Genomic DNA, 26281 nt, shown 5'->3' on the forward strand with positions numbered 1-26281 from the left:
GATGGTTCTTGTCTTGGATACAGGGGGAGCAGGGGTCCGGGCCCCGCCATGCTGGGAGGGAGCGGGCCTTCCACGAGGCCTGTCCAACATGCGTCCCCCCCAGCTGAAGGCAGGGAGAGTCACCCATCCTCTTGGGTACTCTCCTTGCCAAGGCGGAAGAAGCGAGACAGGCCGTCTGCGTTGGCGTGATCTTGGCCTGGACGATGCTCCACAGTGAAGTCCATCCCCTGCAGGGAGATGGACCAGCGCAACAGTTTTGGGTTTTCTCCCCGCATCTGCATCAGCCATTGCAGGGGTCGGTGATCTGTTTGCACCCGGAAGTGGGTACCGAAGAGATAGGGCCGGAGCTTCTTGAGGGCCCACACTACGGCGAAGGCCTCCCGCTCAATGGCGCTCCAGCGCTGTTCTCGGGCCAGCAGGCGTCGGCTGATGAAGGCCACTGGCTGATCGACTCCCTCAGAGTTGAGTTGGGAGAGGATGGCCCCAACGCCATGATCTGAGGCGTCCGTCTGTACTATGAACTCCCGGCTGTAGTCGGGGGCCTGGAGCACGGGGGTGGTGCACATGGCGGACTTAAATTTCTCAAAGGCCGCCTGACATTCCGGAGTCCAGTTGACTGTTTTAAAGTTTTTCTTGGATGTGAGTTCCGTGAGGGGCCCCACAATGCTGCCATAGTCTTTTACAAACCGCTGGTAGTACCCGGTGAGCCCCAAGAAGGCTTGAACCTCTGTTTGGGTGACCGGAGGTTCCCAGGCCTGGATGGCAGCGATCTTGAGCTGGAGGGGGGCCACCGGACCGCTCCCCACTTGGTGTCCTAGGTAGGTCACGGACCCTTGGCCGATCTGACATTTGCTGGCTTTGATGATGAGCCCGGCCTGCCGGAGGGCGTTCAGGACCTCCCGGAGGTGTTGAAGGTGTTCTGCCCAGTGGCGACTGTACACAGCAATATCGTCCAGATAGGCGGCGCTGAATTCCTCGAGGCCCGCCAGTACCTGGTTCACGAGTCTCTGGAAGGTAGCTGGGGCGTTTTTCATGTCGAATGGCATCACCTTGAAGTGGTAGTGGCCATCCGGGGTAGAGAAGGCGGATCGCTCTTGGGCCCCGGGGGTGAGGCCGATCTGCCAGTAGCCTGCCGTTAGATCGAAGATGCTCAGGTAGCGGGCGGCCCCCATGCGGTCAACCAGCTCATCCGCCCGGGGGATGGGGTGAGCATCAGTTCTGGTAACGGCATTCAGACCCCGATAGTCCACACAGAACCTGAGCTTGGGGGCGACGGCCTTGGGGACCAGCACGACTGGGCTGGCCCAGGGGCTGTCAGATGGCTCGATCACTCCCAGAGCCAGCATTTTGGAGACTTCTGTCTGGATGCAGGCGCGCACTCGATCCGGCACTCGGTACGCCCTGTGTCGAATAGGGGGGCTATCCCCGGTATCCACGTCGTGAAGGCACCAGGGGGTGACCCCGGGGATGAGGGAGAACAGGTCGGCGAATTGGAGCAGAAGGTCTCGACAGTCTTGGCGTTGCTCTGAGGATAAGGCATCGGAGAGTCTGACCCCTTCCACGGAGCCGTCCTTTTCGAGTGTTCTCTGCAGGTCGGGAAGGGGCTCGGAGTCTTCTTCCGTCCCACTATCGGTAGCCTCAGGAGGCTGAGTTCCGAGCGCACGAAGTGGGGTTTGAGTCTGTTGGCGTGGAGGACCCGTAGGGGGTTCCGGGGTGATTCCATGTCGATCAGGTAGGTGACTGGACCCTTGCGCTCCACCACCTTGAAGGGCCCCGTCCATTTGTCCTGTAGGGCGCAGGGTTCAACCGGGGACATCACCCAGACCTGTTGTCCCGGCTCGAACTCGATGGAGGAGGCATGCTGATCATACCATCGCTTCATGTCCTCCTGACTGGCTTCAAGGTTGGCCTTGGTGAGTTCCCTGAATCGCCGGGTCTGGTTACGGAGGGTCAGGAGATACTTGTATACATCCGAAGGAGTCTTCTGAAGGGCCAACTCCCATCCCTCTTTGACTAGGCTGAGGGGACCCCGGACGGGGTGTCCATACAGTAGCTCGAATTGGCTGAAGCCCAGGGATTTCTGGGGGACTTCTCGGTATGCGAACAGGAGGCACGGGAGCAGCACATCCCATTGGCGACGTAGGGGTTCTTCCAGGCCCATGATCATCCCCTTGAGGGTGCGGTTAAACTGCTCGACCAGTCCATTTCCTTGTGGGTGATAGGGGGTCGTGAATTTGTAGGTGACCCCGCACTGTTGCCAGAGGGACTTCATGTATTTAGAGATAAAGTTCGTGCCCCTGTCGCTGACGATTTCCCGGGGGAAGCCCACCCGTGAGAAGATCCCCATCAGGGCTCGGCCTACCACGGGCGCCGTCACGTCCGAAGAGGAATGGCCTCGGGATAGCGGGTGGCGTGGTCCACCAGGACCAGGATGAACCGGTGTCCTTGTGCTGTTCTGGGCTCCGGGGGCCCCACAATGTCTATTCCCACCCGTTCAAACGGGGTGGTGGCGATGGGAAAAGGCTGCAAGGGTGCTTTGAGTTTTCGGCCACTCTTCCCGCTGGCCTGGCAGGTTGGGCAGGCCCGGCAGTGGTTTGTTACATCATTCCGCATCTTGGGCCAGTAGAAGTGGGTCACCAGGCGGCTGTACGTTTTGTCTTGCCCCAGGTGCCCGGCAAGAGGCACATTGTGTGCTAGGTTCAAGAGGAAGTCTCTGAAGCGGAGGGGGACCACCAGCACCCGGCTGGCCCCCAGCTCAGCAATCTTTTGCTCACTGTAGAGCAGGTCATTGTCCCAATAAATCCAGTCGGCCCCCGAGGTGTCTCCTGCGCTCTGGGCGAGGGCTTGCTGTCGGAGTCCCTCGAGGGAGGGACAGGTTCTCAGTTCCTGTCGAAATTGTTCCTGAGTGGGGCCACCCTCTTGACGCCACTGGGCCAGTTCGGGAAGGTCCCGGAGCCGATCAAGTCCTTCTTCGCTGGACTCCGGGGAACTGGATTCCAGGGTTGCTCCTTCTTGGACGATCGGTGGAGGGGGTTCCGGCCATTCTGGTTCTTCGGGACTGGGGATGGCGCGGGCGGCCATGGACCGGGTCGTCACGCAGACCCATTCCGGGAGGCCCAGCATCCCCAGGTGTTCTCTTCGCTCAACGGCTGACCAGGGAGAACTTTCAAGGTCGTTCCCCAGGAGGCAGTCTATGGGGGCATCGTCGGGGACAGTCACTTTTAGCATGCCGGATACCCCTCCCCACTCAAAGGGGACGCAGGCCATCCGACACAGGCTCTCGGAGTTATCGGCCGATCGTACTGGGCAGAGGATGTTCGGTAAGATCTGGTCCGGGGTCACCAGGTGGCAGCGGACTGCGGTCACACTGGCTCCTGTGTCGCGGAGGACTTCAGCCCGGTGCCCATTAATGTTGACCCACTGGCTGTACTTCTGCGTGTTGGCGGGAAGGGGTGCCCGCGGAATCAGGTCTCTTTCCCCTAGGCAGACCAGGGACATGGCGGCGGGTTCCCACTCGGGTGGTTCTGGCTCGTACTCTTCGGTGTTTTCTTGGGCTTGTTCTTCCCCCAGGGCGGCGGCAGTGACCTGGCGGGGCATGGGACTCTGGTTTTTCGGGCAGTTGGGATCATTAGCGTAGTGGCTGGGTCATTGGCATCGGTGGCAGGTAACGTTGGCGCGGAATCCTGGTCGCGTCAGTGGGCTTCCTCTTCCGGCCGGGGGCGGGGTGTTGCTGGTGGTGGGCACCGGGACGGTGTCTCTGCCCCGACCCTGGCCTCCTCCTTCCCCTCGGGGGCGATGGGGCCCTTGGGAGGCTCGGTTCTGTTCGCTGGGCCAGTTTCGGGAAACTCGGGTGCTCTCCCATCGGTCTGCCTCGATGGCGAGTTGCCGAGGTTCAGTCAGTTTACTGTCAAGGAGGTGCTGCCTGAGCTCGACGAAGCAGTTATTAGAGAGGTGCTCCCACACAATAAGGTCAAAGAGCTGCTCGTAAGTGGTCACCTTGCTGCCCTTGATCCACCCCTCGAAGGCTCTGCTAAAGAAGTTCACGCACTCCACCCAAGTCGTACCCGGGATCCATTTGCAGTCGCGGAACCTCTGGCGGTACATCTCGGGCGTGAGCCCGTATCGAGTGTGGAGGGCGGCCTTCATGTGGTCGTAGGGCGTCATCTGATGGTCCGGGAGTTGCAGCAGGGCGTCTCGCCCTTCGTTGACAAACCTCCCCCATAACCCGGCTCCCCAGTCGCTCCGTGGGATCCGGTGGGAGGTCATTGCTACTTCGTAGGCTTTGAACCATTGCTGGATATCATCGTTCCGGTAATATTCTCTGACGACATCCTTGGGGATGTGGACCTTGGGGTCCGTAGTGACAGGGGGGCTCTGGTGCCCGGGGACTCCGAGGTCTTTGTTCTGTCTCCGAATCTCTAGCTCCTTCAAGTTGCGCTCATGCTCGTAGGCTAGTTTTTTCTCTTCCAGCTCTCTCTGCCTCTGTTTCTCTTCTCGCTCCTCTCGGAGCCGTAAGTGTTCTAAAGTTATTTTTTGTTCCGCCAACTTGAGTTCTCCATCTAAGCGAAGTCGAGCCAGTTCTAATTCGTGGAGCTGGTTCTTCTCCCGTTCTCGGGCGTCCTCCGGTGAGAGACCCGGTCTTCTTTCTTCTGTAGGAGCGGTGCTTGTTTCGGTGGTCTCGAGGCTTTGGTTTTGAGGTACGGCCGTACCCGTCTCCGCCCAAGATTCCAAGGCGCGTTTGAGGTCCTCTTTCGTGCTCAGTCCTGTGGTAGCAATGCCCAGTTCGATGCAGAATTGTTTTAGTTCTTTGTGGCTATATTCTTCTAGTTTTTCCATCAGGAATTTTTCCGTTGTTCCACTCTCCTTTGTCGTCATGGTGGCTGTGTGTCGTGGGGTGAGTTACTTTCTGTACGATTATGTGTCGGCTCGGATCGCGCCGCTGGCCACCAATGTTAGACGGAGACCTGGAGGGTCAGCCGAGTACAGGGGGAGAGGCCTCCGGTGAGGGCCGTCTCCGGTGATCGTACAGACAAGTAACTTCCCCCCCACAGATGGACACCACACAAGGATGAGTTCAACACACTTTATATACGAATCTTGAGGCAAGGTGATAACGATACAGTGGGACCATGATACGAGGATCCTGCCAATTCTAGTCTCTTTGTGGAAAAGGGGTAGCGGGACAGTCTTAGTACCGGGCCGGTACTGGAACAGCAATAGATGGAGCTCACAATCCTCGAGCTTGAGGGTTCGCAAAGATGGGCCGCGGCAGCACCAGCAGGCTACGAAGATGGTTCGAGGTGGCGAGGGCCTCGGCAGCGCCAGCAGGCTCCGAGGATGGTTCACGCTGAGGAGGGCCGCGGCAGCGCCAGCAGGCCTGGACGATGGTTCACGATGGGGAGGGCCGTGGCAGCGCCAGCAGGCCTGGACGATGGTTCACGAGGGAGAGGGCCGCGGCAGCGCCAGCAGGCCTGGACGATGGGTCACGAGGGAGAGGGCCGCGGCAGCGCCAGCAGGCTTCGAAGATGGTTCACAAGAAAGGGCCGCGGCAGCGCCAGCAGGCCTCCAAGGATGAGTTTGTCTCTGTGTCTCTTGACTCCAGGATACAACTGCCTTCCTGCTCTGGAGCTGCCCCAGTTATAGGTCTGGCCTCCTTTGATGTCAGGACCCTCGCTCTTGGAGGTCGGGAGGTCCGGGATGAGGGAGTCCAGACACCCAGCAGGGGGGTGGAGCCAGCGCCCGAGGAGGTCGGGGGTGATCGGCACCTGGCGGAGGGGAGCCATTGACACTCCTTCTCCCATTGACCTGCCAAGTGGTCTCTTCACCTCCTGGGTGGATGGTGGTGCCTCGATGTCGGGGCCTGGCCAGGCCCAGGGTTGGGGTCGATCCGAGGCCACGCGGCCTTGTCGTGTAGTGTCCCAAAATGGCGGCTGGGCTGGGGCAGTGGTACTGACGGGGGCCCGGGCCAGCCGATATCGGGGTGTTCAGGAGTTGGGGTCCCGTTGTGGACGGGCTGGGGGTTGCCCCGGTGGGTTGCCGTGATGGTTCTTGTCTTGGATACAGGGGGAGCAGGGGTCCGGGCCCCGCCATGCGGGGAGGGAGCGGGCCTTCCACGAGGCCTGTCCAACAATGCCAATGTTTGTTTACAATACGTTTGATTTTGTTAGAATCAGTGGAATATTTCATGACACAGACTGTTTTCTGCTCAGATTGTCTGACTTTAGGTGCCAATAAAGTGTCTCTTTTTATTTTTTCAACTTTTTCCAAAGCATTTTGCAAGATGTCCTTGGGATAAGCTCTCTGTACATACTTCACAGTTTGTTGTTTAAGTGAGATGTGTAGATCGTCTTCACTTGACGTGATTCTCTTCAATCTAATATATTGTGAAGTAGGAAGGTGTTTTATTAAAGCATCAGGATGAAAACTTTGAAATAAGAGGCTCGCGTTTCTGTCAGTAGGTTTGTGAAAAACTTTAGTGCTAATGTCATCATTGACTAGTATTATTAGTACATCCAAAAATGCTATGGATTCTTTAGAGATGGTGTGTGTGAACCTGATCCTCTTGTTGTGGGAGTTAAGTGTCGCAATGTTTTCTTCAGGTTGTTCTTTTCATCCTCGCCAAATTAGAAAGATATCGTCGATAAAACGCTTGAACATGATAAGTCCTTCTGTCCATGTCTGATTGCATAAGATGTGAACTGTCACAAATTTTTGCATGAAAATGTTCGTGTATGAGGGGGCCCCCCCAAAGCCCATTGAAGTGCCATTAGATTGGTTAAAAAACTGATATTTCCACTCAAAATAACTGTGGTATAATGCGAATTGCATTAGTTCCAAGATCAACATTTTTTGGTACTCTTCAAGATTGCTGTTCAATAAACACCATTCAAGGGCTTCAATGCCCTTTTTATGTGGAATAGAAGTATATAACGCGATCACGTCAATAATACATAGCCAATGGGTGTCCCCTTGTCGAAATGTTACGGTTTTTAACATGTTTAAAAAAGCCGTAGTGTCCTTGATGTATGTCTCACTAGTTTGAACCAGAGGTTGCAGAAATTTGTCAATGAATTTGCCTATCGGTTCCGAGATGGACCCACATGCTGAGACGATGGGTCTGAATGGAGGATTGGTGGGATCCTTGTGAATCTTAGGCAACATATACAGTTGCGGTCTTCTGGGATATTTCAAATGGAAAAATGCATATGTTTTGTGACTGATCCATTTCATCATCAGTGCATGATCCAATATTTGTTGCAAGACTTGTTGGTACTCTAGTGTTTGATCTCCTGATAATGGTAAATAAATGTCCTGGTTGTGAACATGATTGTTGACGCTCATGTTGTAAAATTCGGTATCCATCACTATAAGGGTGCCGCCCTTATCTGCTTTTTGCACATCTTGTTTACTTATATTGCACTGTATTATGCATGGTTCACCAAACATATCGCTGTGCGCTTCGTAAGTACTTGTGCCCGTAGTACACCGTTGTTTACAATTCATTTACATTTAGTAGCGCAGCGCGCTGCCTTATTTTGAAGCTGGTGTACTCTTGTCACATGGTGTGGAGGTTCGCGTCGTGATTGGTCACGGTCGCGATCACATGATGTTCAATCCGCCTATGATAGACATTGTTGGAACATGGTGGATATCTGATTGAACACGTTGAGACGCGGTGGCGTCCGGTTACTTGTAAGTTTGGATCCTTCATTTATTCTTTTTTCGTGCATTTGTCAGTTACTATGGCACCGATATGGGTTAAGCGAACTCTTTCGCTCACAGCGTTTGATTTAATAATGATGCACCGAGCCGTTCCTTTCATTTGGTGGCGTTTAATATTTCTTGTCTTGCTGCACATTTTCGTTCACCTTTTTCCTTTTCTGGATGCATTTCCGCTGGTACGTTGGCAACTGGTTTGGTATTTCTTGAGTGCATGCTTTAGCGCATTGACCTTGATTAATGTAAATATTCATATGGAGTGATTAATTTGGTCCTGTCTGTCCCTTGTTTACAGACCCCTGATGAAGGGTCAAATTCATATGACCCGAAATGCATTGGGTGTAATGAAGTTTGAGATAACTTTCAACAACTTGGCTACATAAGAATAGAATTATGTATGCAAGGAAAATCCTTTGTACAGAGTTGTGTTAAATCGAACATTTGAAATGTTCTCAGGAAGATAATAAAATATATGAACCAAGATAAGAAACCTGGAGTTTCAATGTTAACTTTGCGCTCAGCCTGGAGGATAGATGATTCTACCCTCAACATTCACTATCATTATAAAAATAAGACAGATATGGTCCCATACCTGGGCTAGCTTTACCATCTCTGTATCTTCCCTAATGGAGGCCTTGCTCTTTAGGATTGCGGACTTGACAATCGCCTTGTCCCGGGCTAACAGGTTTCTCGGGTTGTTGAAGTAGTCAACATAACCCAGGCCAGACAGGGTCTCTCCTACATATTTAAGCCAGGGGATATTGTGCCTGTGATCCCTGGTGATACAATCTGTTATTATTTGCTGGCTTAAAACCGCTTCAGGGTTAGTCCATATTATAAGCCAGCAGGTGAGAGGTTTCAATTGAATCCTGTCTCTAATGTAAGTGATACCTAGCTCTTCGTGGATCGAATGGGAAGGTGTGCTCTGTGGGACTCTAAGTAACCATCGAAGGAATTTATTTTCTTCAATTTGTATCCTTGATGGGCCAATGAAGCCCCAAACCTCACTGCCATATAGTGTTTTATCTTTACAGATGGCATTGTACAAGTTCAGGATTTGCTCAGGAGCCCAGTGACCCAACCTGTGTGCGAAATTCATGTTGCCCCAGAAGAGCTAATAAGAGATCTGCATTTCTCATCTGACAGTGTGTTAAACCTGGTGCGGCTGTCAAATAAAATTCCCAGGTAAGATAATGCCTGCACTTGGGGGGGGGGGGGGCGGAGCTTGCCGGCAATGATGGCGGACGCTTGAAGTGAGAGCTCTGTGCCGTCACTCCTAACTATCCTGAATTTATCCTGATATAGCCGAGCCCTGTGGACGGCGGCGCTGTCTCCCTGCCCCCGGGGGGAGTCTGACTGCAGCTGAGAAAGTGCGGGGAGAATCTAAGCCTCTGTGGCGGAGAACGATCCTTGTCAGGCATCGCGGCAGACTAGGCCGCTGAGCCGGGCGCCTGCTTAGAAATCACCCCGGAGTGCGTCACGTGACGTGCGGTCAACGTAACGACATGAGACGCTGAGGGCTCGAACCCCACGATTGGGCCGAGCATTTGAAGCGAGACACAGCAACGGCTGCGGACCCTGCCCCCCCTCAACGCGCGTGGCGGGGAAGACGGACGATAGCTTGCCCCTGCTGAGCTGAATCGACAATGGGGGAGAGGCGACCGGTACCGGCGTGGCGCCATTATACTTGGGGCATACTGCACCGAGCGCGCTGACTACCAGGCGCGACTCGAAGGACGGACAAATAGTGACCTCCACATAGTCCAGCTGTGCAACTCTTGGCCTTCACGGCGCAGAAGTGAGTGGTGTTACGCCTGAACCCCGTATGAGGCCTGGGGCAGCCAGGGTGAGTTGGCGCTAGTCCTGCACGTGGCGGAGGGCCCGGCTGTAGGCTGCGCTCTCTCGGGGCCTGCTCCTGACAGCAAGGGAAGCTGAGCCACAACGAAGGCCAACCCTTGAGCAGTGGAGGATTGAGAGATTCGCAGTGCCCGATCAGAGCTGGCCAAAGCAACTGGAAAGCCACGGTGAAAACCCGCTCGGCGATTACTGGCGGGGGCGATATGGGCAAAGGAAATAAGACGCAGTCCAAGCTGGCGTTTGAACAGCACAGAACGCGGCCTCCGGAAACACAGGTATCCTCGCCTACGCTGCAGAGCAAAGGCCCGGAGAGCTTGTTTTATGCAGACATCAAGGGGCTTCTAGTCACCATGGAGAAGAGCCTTCAGGACAGCATGACCGCGATAGGTACGAAAATTGACGCTCTTACTTATCGAATGGACCGAATGTCGGAGAGAGTGGACAAGCACGCGGAGAGACTGGATATGTCCGAGAGGCGCCTGACTGAGGTGGAAGAGGCCCAAATGGACCTGGATAAAGATCGCAAGCAGATGGGGAAGCTTCTCCAGGTCATACAGGATAAGTCGGAAGATTTGGAGGCTCGCTCTCGGTGCTCAAATATTCGAATTACGGGCGTAGCGGAAACGACTCAAGTGGGGAAAATGGAACTGTTCGTGGAAAAACTGCTCATCACGCTGCTGGGTGACAACGTCTTTTTGCCCATGTTTATAGTGGAAAGGGCGCATCGCTCGCTAGGCCCGCGTCCACGCCCGGGCGCTCTCCCGAGACCAATTATTGCAAAACTCCTGAACTATAGGGACAGGGACACTGCTCTGCGACTGGCCAGAGAAAAAGGGAAACTGCAATACGAGGGGTCATCGATCTCATTATACCCGGACTTCACGGCGAGGGTGCCAGAGGAACGCCATCACTTTGCCCCATACAAGCAGGAGATCCGCTATCTAGGGTTGGACTACGCCATGTTGTACCCGGCAAAGCTGCGCATAAATAGACAAGGGCATTCTCATTTCTTCACCGACCCTAAAGAACTGCTGAAAGCATTGAAAACTTGGTCCAAGGACCGAAGGAATAGTCCTAGGGGCCAGGACGGAGAACAAGACCTCGCTAGTGGCTTGCAGGACCAGGAGTAGACCGCTAGAGCTGCTGACACTTCCTCATTGACTCCTGCATTTTGGGGGGAGTGAGCCCTCGAGACAAGGCAGCATGCTGATGGTCTGAGACCCCTTGGCACGCTGAGATTCAGCCGGGGCCTACCACCGGCGGGACTGCCGGGGCGGCGACCTTGTGGAGCCCTGGTGAGATCATTGCAAGTTATACTGTTGTTGGCTCCACTGTATATTTATTCTTAGCTGGTTGACATTGATGTCTGCTTGGAACTTAAGGCCACGAGCAGCCATACTATGGTGAACCGGAGGAGGGTGGGGGGAAAGGGGGCAGCTGCAGAGAAGATGTTGGGCTTCCGCTGGGTGGTGGGGGGTGGCGCGTGATTTGGGGCATGAGTGCTAAGACACTGAAGGAGTGGCGGGGCTAAGAGGCTCTCAATGTCGAGACGGACTTAGTAAATGCACCCTGCACTTATCTCGGCAACCTCTGCCCTAGAGCTGTACGCACAACTGGACCCAACTTGGGATTCTTTGGGACGTGGGGAAGGGAGGAGGGGGGACTATTCTATCATGCTAGGCCATGTTGGGGTTGGTCTGCTGTGGGCGGAGGGAGGGGGATTCATGGGACAAGGGGAAAGTTATTGTTTTGATGTTTTGTTACGATGTACCTTGCCTCAGAGGACACAGAGTGCTTGCTATGACCGATTGCATGTTCGCGGGACACCATGCCTCGCACACCTGACTCCATTCTCAGAATTTGCGACATACCCTCATGGATGATGTAAATGGTGCACGGGCGGATGAACGGCCCTTCTCGCTAAGTGCCCTCACATGGAATGTTAGGGGGCTGAACGATTACAGAAAACTCAGAAAGGTGTTAAGCTACCTTCGACGCCACAATATTGATATAGCACTCTTGCAGGAAACGCACCTACCACTCACGAGTAGAATGCTGCACACCAGGGGCCTAGCAGGGCGTATAGCAGCTGCTGGATTCACCACACATGCGAGGGGGGTCATCACATGGGTAAACCCAAAAACAAACATTCAGATACAGACGTTGGGTGTGGACACCGAGGGCTGGTATGTTATAGCATCCTGTAAGGGGCTGGGGATGGACCTGCTAGTAGTCAATACTTATGGCCCCAATTACGACTCCCCTGAATTCTTTGACACACTGGCCAGTGAGATAGCTAGACACGGCAACCCACACGTACTATGGGGTGGGGACTTTAATTTAACGCTTAACCCGGACATAGATAGATCATCGAGTCCCCCCCCCGAAGACCCTCGACAGCCGCACAATCGCTCACAGCAAAGTTAATAATGTTAGACATGATAGACGTGTGGAGGAGTAGAAACGTTGGGAGGGGCGGTTTCACACACTATTCCGCATTCCGCGAGATACACACGAGAATAGACTACTGGTTTGCCACTGCGGGGATCAATCATTCTGTTAGGCAGTGCAAGGTGCTCCCGCGCACACTCCCCTGTACTGATAGCCTTGGATACCCCTACGAGGGGATTCGCTCCGTTCACATGGCGTTTCCCGCCTTACTCCCTCCTAGACCCGATCTTCCGCGAGGAGCTGGCGGAGGCGATTGATGTGTTCTTCGAGAAGAATGTGGGATCAGTAGAGGACTTCCAAACGATCTGGGAAGCGTTTAAGGTCTATATTAGGGGCATAGCGATGTCCAAGCACTCTAGTGTCCTGAAGGCTACAAGGGCCAAACTGGCTGAACTGGAGCAAAAGCTGCAGGCACTTGAGGAACAAAGATGATCTAACCTAGACGACACTGTAGAGGGGGAAATTAAGCGCCTACTGGTGGAATACCACGAGGCCGCAGATAGGGAGGTCCAGCACCTGGGCAAGTATGCCACGACCCGAACATACGGCGAGGGGGAGCGGCCAGGCTCAGTTTTGGCTAATGTTATCAAGGGCCGTAGGGGAAAGGCGCTAATTTCAGAACTGAGAAACGCAGGCGGAGACAGGGTAACGGGCGAGGCGGAAATTGCTGTGGTCTTCAGAGACTACTATTCGGAGCTGTACTTTTCCAGGGGTGGGGACATGTCGGCTGAAATACTAGACTATCTGGAACACATAAAGCTCCCGTTCCTCCCGAATTCAGAAAGGGAATTCCTCATGTGCCCTATACAGTTAGACGAAATCAGAGACGCATTAGCCACTATGAGATCGGGCAGCGCGCCAGGGATAGACGGACTCTCAGTCGACTTTTATAAAACATTTCAAGAAAGACTACTGCCGCACGTGCATACCCTCCTGGAGGACATCTGTGTCCAAGGCAGCATGCCCAGCTCCATCAGGGAGGCAATGATTGTCACTATTCTAAAGCCGGGTAAGCCACATGATGACTGTGGTTTGTACCGCCCAAATATCATTGCTAAATGTTGACACCAAATTGTACACTAAAGTCCTGGCGACTAGGCTGGCGTTGCTGGCCCCTGACTTAGTGGCCCCAGAACAAGCAGGAATTATCCCATCCAGAAACCTGACATACAATATAAGGACAGTGTTAGGCACCATCCAACATGTCAAGCAGGATGTACCGGCGGTGGCGCTTTTCCTAGATATGGAGAAGGCGTTCGACTCCGTAAAGTGGTCGTTCCTTCTTCAGGTGGTGCGTCGTATGGGGCTTGGCAAACCCTTCATCCAAATGATAGGCGTACTTTATGACGGCCCCTCGGCAAGAGTGCGTGTGGGCAACGCGATCTCCCACCCCCTATACATAAGCAGGGGTACCCGGCAGGGATGCCCTTTATCCCCCTTGCTGTACGCACTGGCAGCAAAGCCTCTGGCCTGTGCGCTGAGAGAGTATCATATCCACGAGGGCATACGATTCCCCACATATAAAATAGTTGTGTCCCTGTATGCGGATGATACGCTATTATACACACATGACCCCGCTACCACAATTCCCCCACTTCTGAGAGAAGTGGTTCGTTTTGGAGCACTATCAGGACTCAAGGTTAACTGGGCAAAATCGGTGGTACTGCCCCTAACTCCAGTGACCAAACGAGTGGAGACCGAGTTCCCTGTCCAGTGGACGGAAGACCCGATTAGGTACTTAGGGATTCAGATCCACACGGATCCGGACCTGCTCATCAGCCAGAACTACGGGAGAGCGATCAGTAGGCTGGAGGACGATGTAGAGATCTGGTGTAAACTGCCTCTTACACTGATGGGCCGTATAGCTATTATGAAGATGGTAGTACTACCGAGATTCTTGTTCCTTTTTAGTGCCCTGCCAATAGTGCTTTCTAAGGCCTTCTTCCAATGATTGACAAGCCTGATGATAAAACTACCATTTGCGGGGAAACAGCCGAGAGTCAAATGGACAACGCTCACCCTGCTGTACAGCTTGGGGGGCTTGGCAGCGCCGGACCTTGAATTGTACTACAGGGCGGCCCAGGCATCCCACCTCCACACCTGGGTTCATGGCGACAGACAAATTCTGCATGTCCGGATGGAGCGTCTATTTGCACATCCGCTACAGCTCCCGGCAACGGTCTGCAAGCCGCAGGATCGACGAACGGGAATATTGGATTCCATCTCCTCCATCAACCACACTTGGCACTCTCTCGTGCTTCACCAGGGAGGGGCGACTCTATACTCGCCGGAGATGCCGATTGAGTGGATGCTTTGGCTCCCGCCCATGGCTGAAAGGGCGGTTATAAAGGAACTAGCGAAATTGGGACTAAGTAAGGCGGGCGACCTATTCCAGGATGGCATAGTCAAATCCTGGGAAAAAATTCGAGGAGATGGAGGTGAACCTCCGCTACTCCAACGATTCCACTTTCATAGAACCAGGAGTACCCTCTCAGAGATTCTGGGCCCAGACATGGCGGAGCCTCCGGATGTCCCGGAACTGACGTATGTAATTACACGCAAGGAGCCCAAGAAGCTCCTAACGAATATCTACAACGTACGTAGCTAGGTCGCAAGGTGCGCACCAACTCATGAAAGCCAGGTTGGAATGGCAGAGGGATCTAGAAGTCATGCTGGACGATGCGACATGGCGCTATTGCTGTGAGAATACGAAGCGTATCTCTCTAAATGGGAAGCATCGGCTCATACACTACAAGTTCCTCCAAAGGGTGTACTACACCCCGGTACGGCTCCACAGATATGGTCTACGACCGGAGGCTAACTGCGAACGCTGCCATGTGGCGGATGCCGACTTCCTTCATTTGCGTGGGGATGTCCGGGTGTACAGGCATTCTGGCGCGAAGTATTTGCGGAAATTAATAAAATACTGGAGGTTGACTTGGATATCGATCCGGGTATTGCACTTATAGGCAATTCCAGGGGGCTTCCAGGTGCGATACGCAGGCTCACAGACATGGGGATGCTAATGGCCAGGAGAGTGGTGGCCCAGTGCTGGATGCGAAGTCCTCTACCGACTAAGGCCATATGGGCTCGGGATATGCTGTACTGTAGCACACAGACAGAGACGTACAGCGAATTACTACCCCAAAAAGCCGCCCGAAAAACTTCTTGGCCCTATACCAGACTTACTTACAGGGACAGCAAAATGAGGACGTATGCTCCACAGATAATGTTTCCTAGGGGTAGGAGGCAGGGGCCAAAATCGACATTACACGGAGCTCCTGAGATGCAGTGGTGGGACAAGAGTGGGTATGGGAGTGCTACCACTGGAGAGGACAGTGGGGGGAAGCGAATAGAGTGTGGGCGAATTAGCGAGGGGTCACTAAGGGGAATATACAGCATGCCTAGGTACATCTAGACGCCACACAAAGCAAGCTAGATAGATAGCCTGAATGTGAAAGGGGTACTTTTCCCTAGGGCTTGCAGGAGAGAATGGGTAAGGGGCCAGGAAACAGGTTAGGCTGCCACACTTTTGGACAAATTGGAGTAGAGCAGGAGGTCCTTCTGAGGCTAGGAGGTGGGAGGGGGGCGGGATGTTAATGACACTATTGGACTTACATCAGTTTACTTCGACACGAGTCATCAGGTACTGTTGCTAGACTGAGAGGAAACACAGCGGGGAAGTAATGGGTTATGTAGAGGGTGAAAAGCTAAAAAAAAATGCACAGGAAAATTTGAAACAGGCAGCGCTTGGGATTAAAACTGATTACTGAGAAAATAATATTTGTTTTACGCCGCCGGACCCCCGGGTTGTCGGCCAACGGGCTGTGTAACATAAGGTCTAGATTTGCCTGATTTGCTTTAAATGAGGCCGGCCCGGAGAGGTTGTAGGCCAGAAGCTGTGTCAATTGAGTTTTATGCAATAAAAAAAAAAGATAATGCCTGAATTTTTTCCAAACAGTGGGTGCCGATCGTAAAGTAAAATTTCTTGCCTGGCCTTTTTCCCATCTCCATGATGTATGTTTTGGAGAGATTAGTGGACAAGTCCAGGTTCTCCATGAAGATGACAAAGCTGTTAATGAGGTGCTTCAGGCCCCACGCAGTGCATTACAGAACTGCGTCGTCCGCATAAAGCAGAACAGGGATCCCTCTTCTGCCTATCCTCGGACATTCCACCCCTAATGCTCTTTGTGCCTTGTCTAAACCATTAATATATAAAGTAAATAGAAAAGGCGCCAGGATGCAGCCCTGTCTCACTCCCTAGAGCAAGGAAAGTAATCAGTAGTATCTCCCTCAACGTTATATCTGACCTGGGCTGAGGTGTACTGATACAGGGTACTTAAGATATTAACCAGTCTTAAATCGACTCCCATGACCCCCAATAGCTCCCACAATTTCTTATGGTTATCCCGGTCGAATGCAGCTGTTAGGTCCATGAAAGCCAAGTACACTGTCTCATTACTAGCGACAGTGTACTAGGCTACCAGGAGATAAAGGTTGAGACATTGATTAGAGGTTGAACGACCCGGCCTGAAACCATACTGTATGTCCAAAATGATGTCGTGTTCGTCTGCCCAGTCCATAAGCCGATTGAGAATAGCTCTCCCCATAACTTTCACTCTAACATCGATGAGGGAGATAGGTCTGTAACATTGTGGGTTGTCTGTGTTACCCTTTTTAGAAATCGGGACAATTATTGCAGTGGACCAGGAAGACCGCATGCCTGACTCCACTGCCGTGTTGATCACTCTATTTTTTCATAACCGTGTTTATTGAGAGTTCAGGAAAGCATCAATACAGTTCTCCACAATCAGGAGGATACTGTCAGTAATATGCAGGCAGTAGCATGACCAGGAACCCAAAGTTTGAAAGCATACCCCGCCCCACCCCGTCCCCACCAACCCCCCTAAACATACCCCAATACCCTACCCCAACTACCCACCCCTTATCCCACCCTAACCCAGTGCACGTGTTCACATGATAGGAACGACAGATGTAAGGCATTGCAGGTGTCAGACATCAACCTAAGTTCCAGGATCCACATCCGAAGGTAGCACATCATCTAAGTCAATCGGAGGGTCCAGGGTCAGCCCTCTGTAGTCCGCCCACCGCTTCCAGTTTTTATAGTGTTTCCGGGGGCACCCCCTGGCCTCAAACACAGGTAATTCCAGCCCCATGAGAAAGTCTAATCCCGCCTTCCAGGGGCTGAGTGGGGGGGCACGGTCACTCTTCCAAGCCTTTGCCAGGTCCCGTTTAGCCACCACCAGCCCCAGTAACAAGAGATGTCATTTGTAGATGTTGCCCCCCACATTCTCCAGGACATGGAGGAGGCCCAGCCTAGGTGTACGAGGGAGGTCCCACCCCAGCACCTCCGATAAGCAGTTCCAAACCCCATTCCAAAACCAGGTCAGGCCCCCACAAGACCACACCGTGTGTAGGAGTGTCCCCCTTTCAGCTTCACACCTCAGGCACTCCGGAGCAGTAATAAGGCCCGCTCTCCACAACCTTTCCCTAGTGTAGTATGCCCTGTGAAGGTATTTAAACTGAATAAATCTGAGACGGACAGCTATGGCAGCCCCACGGGGGGATTCAAGGGCCTCACGCCAATCATCCTCATCCAAGGGGCCAACATCAGTCTCCCAGGAGGCCTTCAGTGTCAGGAGGGAAGAGGAGCAATGCGTAACCAGAGAGCGGTAAATTTGAGAAACCTTCTTGTCGCCCAAGTCCCCCATAAAAAGTTTTGCTTCGATTGGGCTAAAGTCAGGAAGTTGTTCTATATCCACCAGGCTCTGGCCGAGGGCATGGCGGAACTGGAGGTACCTGAAAAATTGAGTCTTGGGCATATGAAATTCGGAGCTAAGGTCCTGGAAGGATTTGAGTGTAGTTCCGGTGAGGACATGACCGAGTGAAGAGATTCCAATCGCGTCCCAGCCTCCAAAGCCTGACAGGGAAGCCAGCGCCGGAAGCAGTCCATTGTTCCGCAGTGGAGTCTCGGCGGTCAGCCTGCCCCACCAACCCATGCGGCGCAAAGCTTGTCTCCAGATCGCGAAGACTACCTGGGTGACCCGCGGCAGCTTCTTCCTCCGCCCGGGCGAATATAATAAGGTATGGAGCGTGGCATCCCCCATCAGAGAGTGCTCTAATGCATAAGCCGGGTCACTATGATCTCCATACCACCACTCGTTGAGCACCAGAAGGTGGGAGGCCTGGTAATAGGACAGAAGGTCAGTGGTTGCCAAGCCGCCGCAGTATGTGGAGAGAAAGCATGTCCGCAGTGCCACCCTGGAGGCACCCCCGGCCCACAAAAACCGGCCAAGTACAGAATTAACACGACGGAACCACTGCGGGTCAATCCTGTGCGAGTGATTCTGTAGTTGGTAGAGAAGCCGTGGCAGGGCAACCATCTTAAAAATGGCAGATCTACCAGATATATTGAGGGACATTCGTGACCAAGTCTCAACATCCATTTGGACCTTGTCCCACACCGGCTGTACGTTCCTTTCCCACGCCACCGTAGCCGAGGCCGACAGGAAGACGCCCAGGTATTTCAGGCCACCGACTGCCACCTGTAGGGCCGCGGCCCACGGGCATGTCTCTGGTTCATCCCCCAGTACCCACAGGGTCGATTTGCGTGGATTGAGAAAGAGCCCCGACGCCTCACCAAACTCCCGCATCAAATCTAGTATACGAGGGCCTGTGCGGTGGAGGTCGGTCATGAAGAAAAGGACATCGTTCGCATACAAAGCAATACGATCTGAAAGTTCCACCCCCCCACACAAAGCCCCGATACAGTGCGTCCCGGCGCACTCGTACCTCCAGCGGCTCCATGGCCAACGCAAAAAGATAAGGGGAAAGGGGACACCCCTGACGAGTGCCCCTGGCAATTGGGAACTTCTCGGAGATCGCCCCAGAGACGCGTACCGAGGCAGTTATGTCCGTATAGAGCAGTTTCACATAGGATATGAACACCGGCCCCAAGTTGTGAAGCGGCAGGAGGGCAAAGAGATAGGTCCAGCTGACCGAATCAAACGCCCTATCAATGTCAGCGAGCAACAGCGCTGCCCGATCCCCGGTCGCCCCCACTGCGTCTATCGCAGCCTGTGCACGTCGAATGTTGTGTCTCGTCGCCCTGTGTTGATCACTCTTGTTAACATAGGTGCCCACAAGTCTACCTGAGTCAATAGGAGATCTGGGGGATTTCATCCGGACCGGGGGCCTTATTCCGATTAAGCCCTCAATTCCCGCTTTTATCTCTCCCAAAGAGAAAGGGGTTTGGGCAACCCTTCGATTTCCTGTCCCTGCTGATGGTACTGGAATGCTCATACTATCATGATTATTATAGAGGCCTTGCAAGTGCTCCACCCAGGCCTCTGGCAGGACGTGACATACAAGCTTGGATTTGTTCTTATCTTGGAAACAAGGTTCATTTAGTATTTTCCAAAATGCGGTCATGTCCCTTGATTCGGCCGCTTCCCTCAAATTCACCCAAGCCTGATATTGCAGTGAGGTTTTGCGTTGTTTTAGTGCCTGTTTGTACCTCCCCCGGCAAGTGGACACCATTGTCTTATCTTTGGGAACAATCTTTAACGCTGCCTTCAGTTCCCTCAAGGTGCTAGAGCATTGCCGATCGAACCGCCTAGGAATGTCCTCATCCTCTCTTGGCATTCTATGCCTAAGCAGGCCGTCGATGCAATGTGCGACTCCCTCACATGCAGTGATTAGTTCCACCCCTCTACTGTTGGGTCTAGGCACTTCCAGACCTGCTGGTCTTTCTCCGTCAGTAGTGCCCTATAACATTTTTCACAGTTAGTATTTGACCATCTCAGTCTCCTTCCCTGATCGGTGGCTGTGATAGAGCCTCTGATCTGCTTACAATGTAAATGCTTAACTGAGTCAGGGTCCCTTAAAATCAACACCAGAGGGTTATGATCACTGAAGGCGCTAAACTCAACATTACAACGTATAATCCAGCATTTTAAGGAGCTCGGAACAAAAATAAAATCAATAACAGAGCCCCTTCCCTTGCCTTTAAAGGTTGGGTGGATACGATGGTCCCCGTCTGCTCCTATCAAATCCATTGTGTGAGTGAGGGCGTTTGTGCCCAACAGCTTACTTAACTCGGATCCCTCCCTGGTATGTTCCATATGCAGTCCCTCTTCCCTTGGGCAGGCGGACCATTCCCCCTCACTGCTAATTAGGTGGGGGCACAAATGACAATTAAAGTCTCCCAGTAACACCAATTGAGCGCTTACAACCCCAAGCGCTTCAATTCCTACCAACCTATGTTCCAACTCTGCCATGCAAGCTAAAGTCTGTCTGCCCGTGATGGCATTATAGAAGTTAATAAAGATTAGTTTTAGTCCATTATTCGTATACCTTGTTCCCATTGAGCAATCTGAGTCCCAGGCTAGGTCCTCCCATTTCCCCTGTAACCCAAGGTCCACATAAGTGATTAGGCCTCCCTTGGCTCGCCCTGAAGGGGATCTACACGCTGGAACAAAATACATTTTGTAGCCTTCCAGTACTAGTGCGCTACAATATGCCTCCCAAGTTTCTTGCAGACAAATAATGTGAAATCTCCGGATGTATCCTAACCAGTCCTCATTTTTTAGTTTACTGGACAGACCTGCTATGTTTCAGGAAATTATATCAATGTTTCCATGCCCTCCTACTAGTGGGCGGTTAGGCCTTTGATCGATATGCACAGTTAAAGGTGCAGCTAATCTACATGGATTTATCTCTGCATCCAACGTGCTATGGCTCCAAGACTAAGGGGTCGTGTTGACATCACGGCCTTCTCCATAACTATCCCTCCTTTGTCCCTGCTGTGGTAGACATCCTCCTGTGCCATCCCTTGTTCTGGCGCTAGCCCCCCAGTCAGTCAGTTTAATTCACTTAGAGCAGAAACACTTTGGAGTGGCTCGTAACGATTAAATGGCGGTACTGGGCGACCCCCCCAGGTTCACCTCAGAAGATGTCGCCTCGAGTCTTCCCAGTTAATAGAGTGCATCAGGTCTCTATAAAAGAAACTGAGTGGAAGCAATCTGATGCTAGTACCGCCCTCCTCCTGGTGGGTCCCCTTCTGTTGATTGTTCAATAGTTCTCTGGCCATTTCTGGATACCTAAAGTTTAAGATTACGCAATCTCCCGGGACACCCTTCCTGCTATTTTTCGATCCATGACACTCTTCAGGCCATTAGGATATGCCAATCATTTCTAATGCTAAATCCTAAATTGTTGACCAACCAATGAACTGCTTTGTTAATCAAGGAGCGTGCAGTTTCTTCCCTCTCGTCTCTACATGCCGGAATCCCTGTCAAAACCACTGTGTAGGGGCTTGAAGCATGTGGGAGGTCTACTATGGGTAAAGCCCAGGTATTCAGTACCTGATCTACTACTAATGACCTTGGTTTATCAGGTTTAGCGGGTCTACCCTCGGGGGGTCTAATTGCTGCAAGGATGTTGGTTCTGTGCTCTAGCCTCTCCTCCCTTGTCTGCCCGTTGTCTTCCCTAGAGTTAGGTGGGCCTATGTCCTTGCTCTTGTTGGTACCCTCTGGTGGATTCTTCTTTGCCACCTCTTGCCTAGACATGGGCTGGACGTGTTCGTTGTTTGCCCCTCCTGTGCAATCTTTCAACTGTGCTACCTTGGGGTGTATGCTAGTCTCAACATTCCCCACCATGTTAGACTATGGCCCCCTCTCCAGTGAGGCCGTGATGCTACCTTGTGTAAGTAGCCGAGAAAGTTGCCCCACTATCACATTCAGTCTCTCATACAGGGGCCCCAGATGGGAGGTTAATATAGTATCCAGCTTTGACAATAATTCTCTATCCCTTCCCTGTAACGTTGCTGTCTCTCTGCAGTTCTAACACTTAGTAGAGGTTGTGGGTACCAATGTTCCCTCTAATTTGTTTCCTCTGTGTGCGGCAGTGGAGGGTCTCTTTGCGCTGCAACCATGGCTATGTGCGCCAGGAACCAAACTACGCATGTCTGCGACGCTAAATGGCACTCAAAAAGTTTACTTTAAAAAGTGAAAAGATGGTGCATTTTCACACATACAGTGCCACAATAAGGGTCTTAAGAGCAGTTTGCAAATTGGATAAGCATGCCATGACATGAATTGGTTACACTGGCATGTACCCTTCAAGTTTAGAAAAGCACAAGACTTCAATGGTGGTACCATCATAAGATTTTAATAAATATTCTTAACTGGAACACAGTTCATTGGGTGGGGAATTGTCCCCGTGCTCTCTCTATTCCCGGTCTTTCCTTCTGTACCCCTCGCTGCTTCGTGTCTCTGCCCGTTCTACCTTCTGTTCTTAGCTGCCCCTATATTTCTGTATTCTGTATTTTACCTCTGTGCCATTCATTTTTTGTGCCTGTCTGCCCTCTATGTCACTCGTTTTTTCCTTGTTTTTGTGCCCCTTTTGCCTTCTGTTCCACTCGTTTTTCCCTCATTTTTCGTGCCTTCCTGCCCTCTGTTCCACTCATTTTTTGTGCCTTTCTGCCCTCTCTTCCACTCGTTTTTCCCTTGTTTTTTGTGTCTTTCTGCCCTCTGTTCCCCTCATTTTTTGTGCCCTTCTGCCCTTTGTTCCAATCGTTTTTGTGCCGTTCTGCCCTCTGTTCCAATCGTTTTTTGTTCCTTTCTGCCCTCTGTTCCACTTCGTTTTCCCCTTGTTTTTCTGCCCTTCTGCCCTCTGTTCCAATTGTTTTTTGTGCCTTTCTGCCCTCTCTTCCACTCGTTTTCCCCTTGTTTTTTGTGCCCTTCTGCCCTATGTTCCACTTGTTTTTTGTGCCTTTCTGACCCCTGTTCTACTCGCTTCTTGTGCCTTTCTGCCCTCTGTTCAAATCGTTTTTTGTGCCCTTCTGCCCTCTGTTCCGCTCGTTTTTTGTGCCTTTCTGTCCTGTGACCACTCGTTTTTTGTGCCTTTCTGCCCTCTATTCCACTCGTTTTTTGTGCCTTTCTGCCCTGTGTTCCACTCTTTTTTCCCTCGTTTTTTGTGGCCTTGGGCCATATGTCCCACTCGTTTTTTGTGCCTTTTGTCCTGTGTTCCACTCGTTTTTCCCTTGTTTTTTGTGCCCTTGTGCCCTCTGTTCCACTCGTTTTCGTGCCTTTCTGCCCTCTGTCCCACTCGTTTTTTGTGCCTTTCTGCCCTCAGTCCCACTCGTTTTTTGTGCCTTTCTGACCTGTGTTCCACTCGTTTTTCCCTCATTTTATGTGTCCTTCTGCCCTCTGTCCCACTCGTTTTTTGTGCCTTTCTGCCGTCTGTCCCACTCGTTTTTTGTGCCTTTCTGCCCTCTGTCCCACTTGTTGTTTGTGACTTTCTGCCCTCTGTGCCACTCATTTTTTTTCCTTGTTTTTGTGCCCTTTTTGCCTTCTGTTCCGCTCATTTCCCCAGCCGCTGTGGCCTTTTGTTTAAGTATTGCTGTTAATCAGAGCCCCTTCACAGGCTCCGATTAACAGCAATATTTAAACAAAAGGCCACAGTCTGCCCCACGCTATACTAACAAAAGCGTAGAGACAGTTTCCAAACACAGCGTGTACTTTAGCACACGGTGTGTTTGGAAACTGTCTCTATGCTTTTGTTAGTAAAGCGCGGGGCAGACCGTGGCCTTTTGTTTAAGTATTGCTGTTAATCGGAGCCCGTGAAAGGGCTCTGATTAACAGCAATACTTAAACAAAAGGCCACAGTCTGCCCCGTGCTCCCACATAGCCGCAAGCGCCACAAGCCCCACCAGAACCTCTGCCTCCTTACCTGCACTCCTCATGTTCGTGCCGCTCGCTTCTTTAAAGCGGCCGGCGGCGCGACTCTCTCTAGCGATGTCCTGAGTGCGCGCTCCACGCGAATCGGTGCGCACTGACATCAGGGGAGGTTCCCTCGCCTGTGCCCTAGAGGGAACAGTGGTGGGTACCCCTTCTTCAATGGCCCCCTTTGCTTTAGCTCCTCCCCTCTGTCTTTTTTTTTTCCGAATGTGTTGTCCCCCTCTCCTTAAGCTACTATCTAGAGCCTTGGCGTCAGCTAAAGAGGTGGTCGTGGTTAATGTACCTTTGACCTGCAAAGCCTTTTTAGATCGAGTAACCACCTCACCGCTGACCCTTGGGGTGAGTATCCTGTCTGACACATCTATAGGTGTCACGTCCTCCTCTTCCCCTGCACCTACAAGATAAGGTGTCATAGAAATGCGGGCTCTAGTGCCCTCCACCTCTTGTGTGGTGTTATGTGTGTGGTTAAAGTCATCGTCCAGTGACTCAATGGCTTGTAGAGATGAGTCCACCCCCAATGGTGATGAGATAGTGTGAATTATAGCCTTTGTGGTGGTACTGGCTACCGTGTTGTGTTGGCCAGGGGGAATCCCAGTAAGGCGGGATGGGCACCTAGCTATGGAGCCCATGGAAGATCTCTTATATTCTATTAGCTTATCCAAGGAGAGTCTTGTTTCAGTTAGCTGGATTTCATGGATTAAAACGGACTCAGCCCTTGTTAGAAAAGCGTCCGGAGTCCTCTTTACCCCTCCACAACTGAGCTTACAGCTTCACGTTTACTCATCTCACAGATAATGGCAACAGTCCCCAAAATATGACGAGAGTGACCCCCTTTAGGAGGACAATGTTCAGTACCTTGTGGTTTGAAAAAACTCTGGCGTATCTCAATCCTGCTCACCCACTTTTTGATCACCTCCTATGGCTTGACGGTGCAGTTCTGGGTCTGTGGATGTTACTAGCAGGTCCAGGCCCCGATCTTGTATGGGTATTTTTCTAAACCTGCGAGTTCTGTTGATCCATAGATAAAAGTTAAGGGGGGTGGCCCAGCCCGGCCTCTTTCGGCCCCTGAAGGGCGCGGACGGGCCCGCCATTGGCCCGGGCTTTGCTCGGGCGTGCCCGCGCGCGTCCCGCACTGCAGGAGGTGCACCGACGTTTTAAGCATCTCCTGGCGCTGCAAGATAACGTCTGCAGTGCCCGCCGCTCAAAGGTACCTGGGCGATGTAGTCCTGTGTCGAGAGCCTTCACTTGCGGGGCTTGAAACAACAAGGAGCCACTTTGGTGGGCAGTGGCAGGGCTGAAACAGGGCTAGCAGGTGTAGGCAGTTCCCCCTGCAGTAACGGCAGCAGAAGAGATATTCAAACGATCCTGCGCTGCGGGAAGCGCACTGATGTTTTAAGCGCCTCCGAGCGCTGCTAAATGACGTCTGCAGTGCACGCCGCTCAAAAGTGCCTGGGCGATGTAGTGCTGTGTCAAGAGCCTTCACTTGCGGGGCTTGAAACAACAAGGAGCCGCTTTGGTGGGCAGTAGCAGGGCTGTAACAGGGCTAGCAGGTGTAGGCAGTTCCCCCCGCAATAACGGCAGCAGACGGGAGATTCAAATGGTCACAACACTCAAGCAAAGTCCCTAAATCTTCAAACATAATCATAACCTCCAGTCAGGGTTCAGTTTGAAAACCGGGCCTGAATCCTGGCTGTGTGATTGCCAACAAAATGTGTTTAACCACAACCTCCACATCTTTGCCTAGTGTGTGTGATGAACACAAATGAACCAAGAGCATCATCACACTGGTCATATCCTCAACACTCACCCACATCCTTGACCACAGCACAGTCCTTCAGAACCACCGACCCCTGATTCACATGAACAGCTCCTTCCTGGGATCTGTCCTGCCTTCTCTGCACACGGAATTAATGGTCAGAATGCAACTAACGATCTCCCCACAGGTTCTGTAGCAGAGTAGTGTCTGCTTCCTATGGTCACCCCCACTTTTTGCTGTGTTTCACAGTTTTTTTTTACTTTAGAGTGGCTGTGGCCCTGCTAATCAGGCCCACAGCCTAGCTGTACCCTCTCTAACTTGATACCATGTACTTTAGGTACATACCAGATTGGTTACTGGGTCACCCTTGTGAGCCCCTCTATAGTGTACCATAGGTACCCAGGGCATAGGTGTACCCTATGCCTACCAGGGGCTGCAGCATGTATTATGCCACCCCTGGTTTGCCTTCCAAGCTGACACCACATGTCTGTATTTACAGTCTGGGTAAGGTGGTGTAATCACCCCTTACTTAGATATAATATATCTGTATCTACCTTATATATAGACACATAGTAACCTATGAGGCACTCTTATGTCAGGCCTTGGCAATCCTGGAGGCAGAGTGCTTGGTTTTGTGTGAGGGGGTGCCCTAGCATGAGCTGAGTCCTTATTCAGCTTTCGGAACCATCTCCTTATAGCTTTTCTATGATATAGCCATACCATATACTCTTAAGTG

Source organism: Lissotriton vulgaris, chromosome 4_1 (assembly GCF_964263255.1).
Source record: "Lissotriton vulgaris chromosome 4_1, aLisVul1.2, whole genome shotgun sequence".
Lineage (NCBI taxonomy): Eukaryota > Metazoa > Chordata > Amphibia > Caudata > Salamandridae > Lissotriton > Lissotriton vulgaris.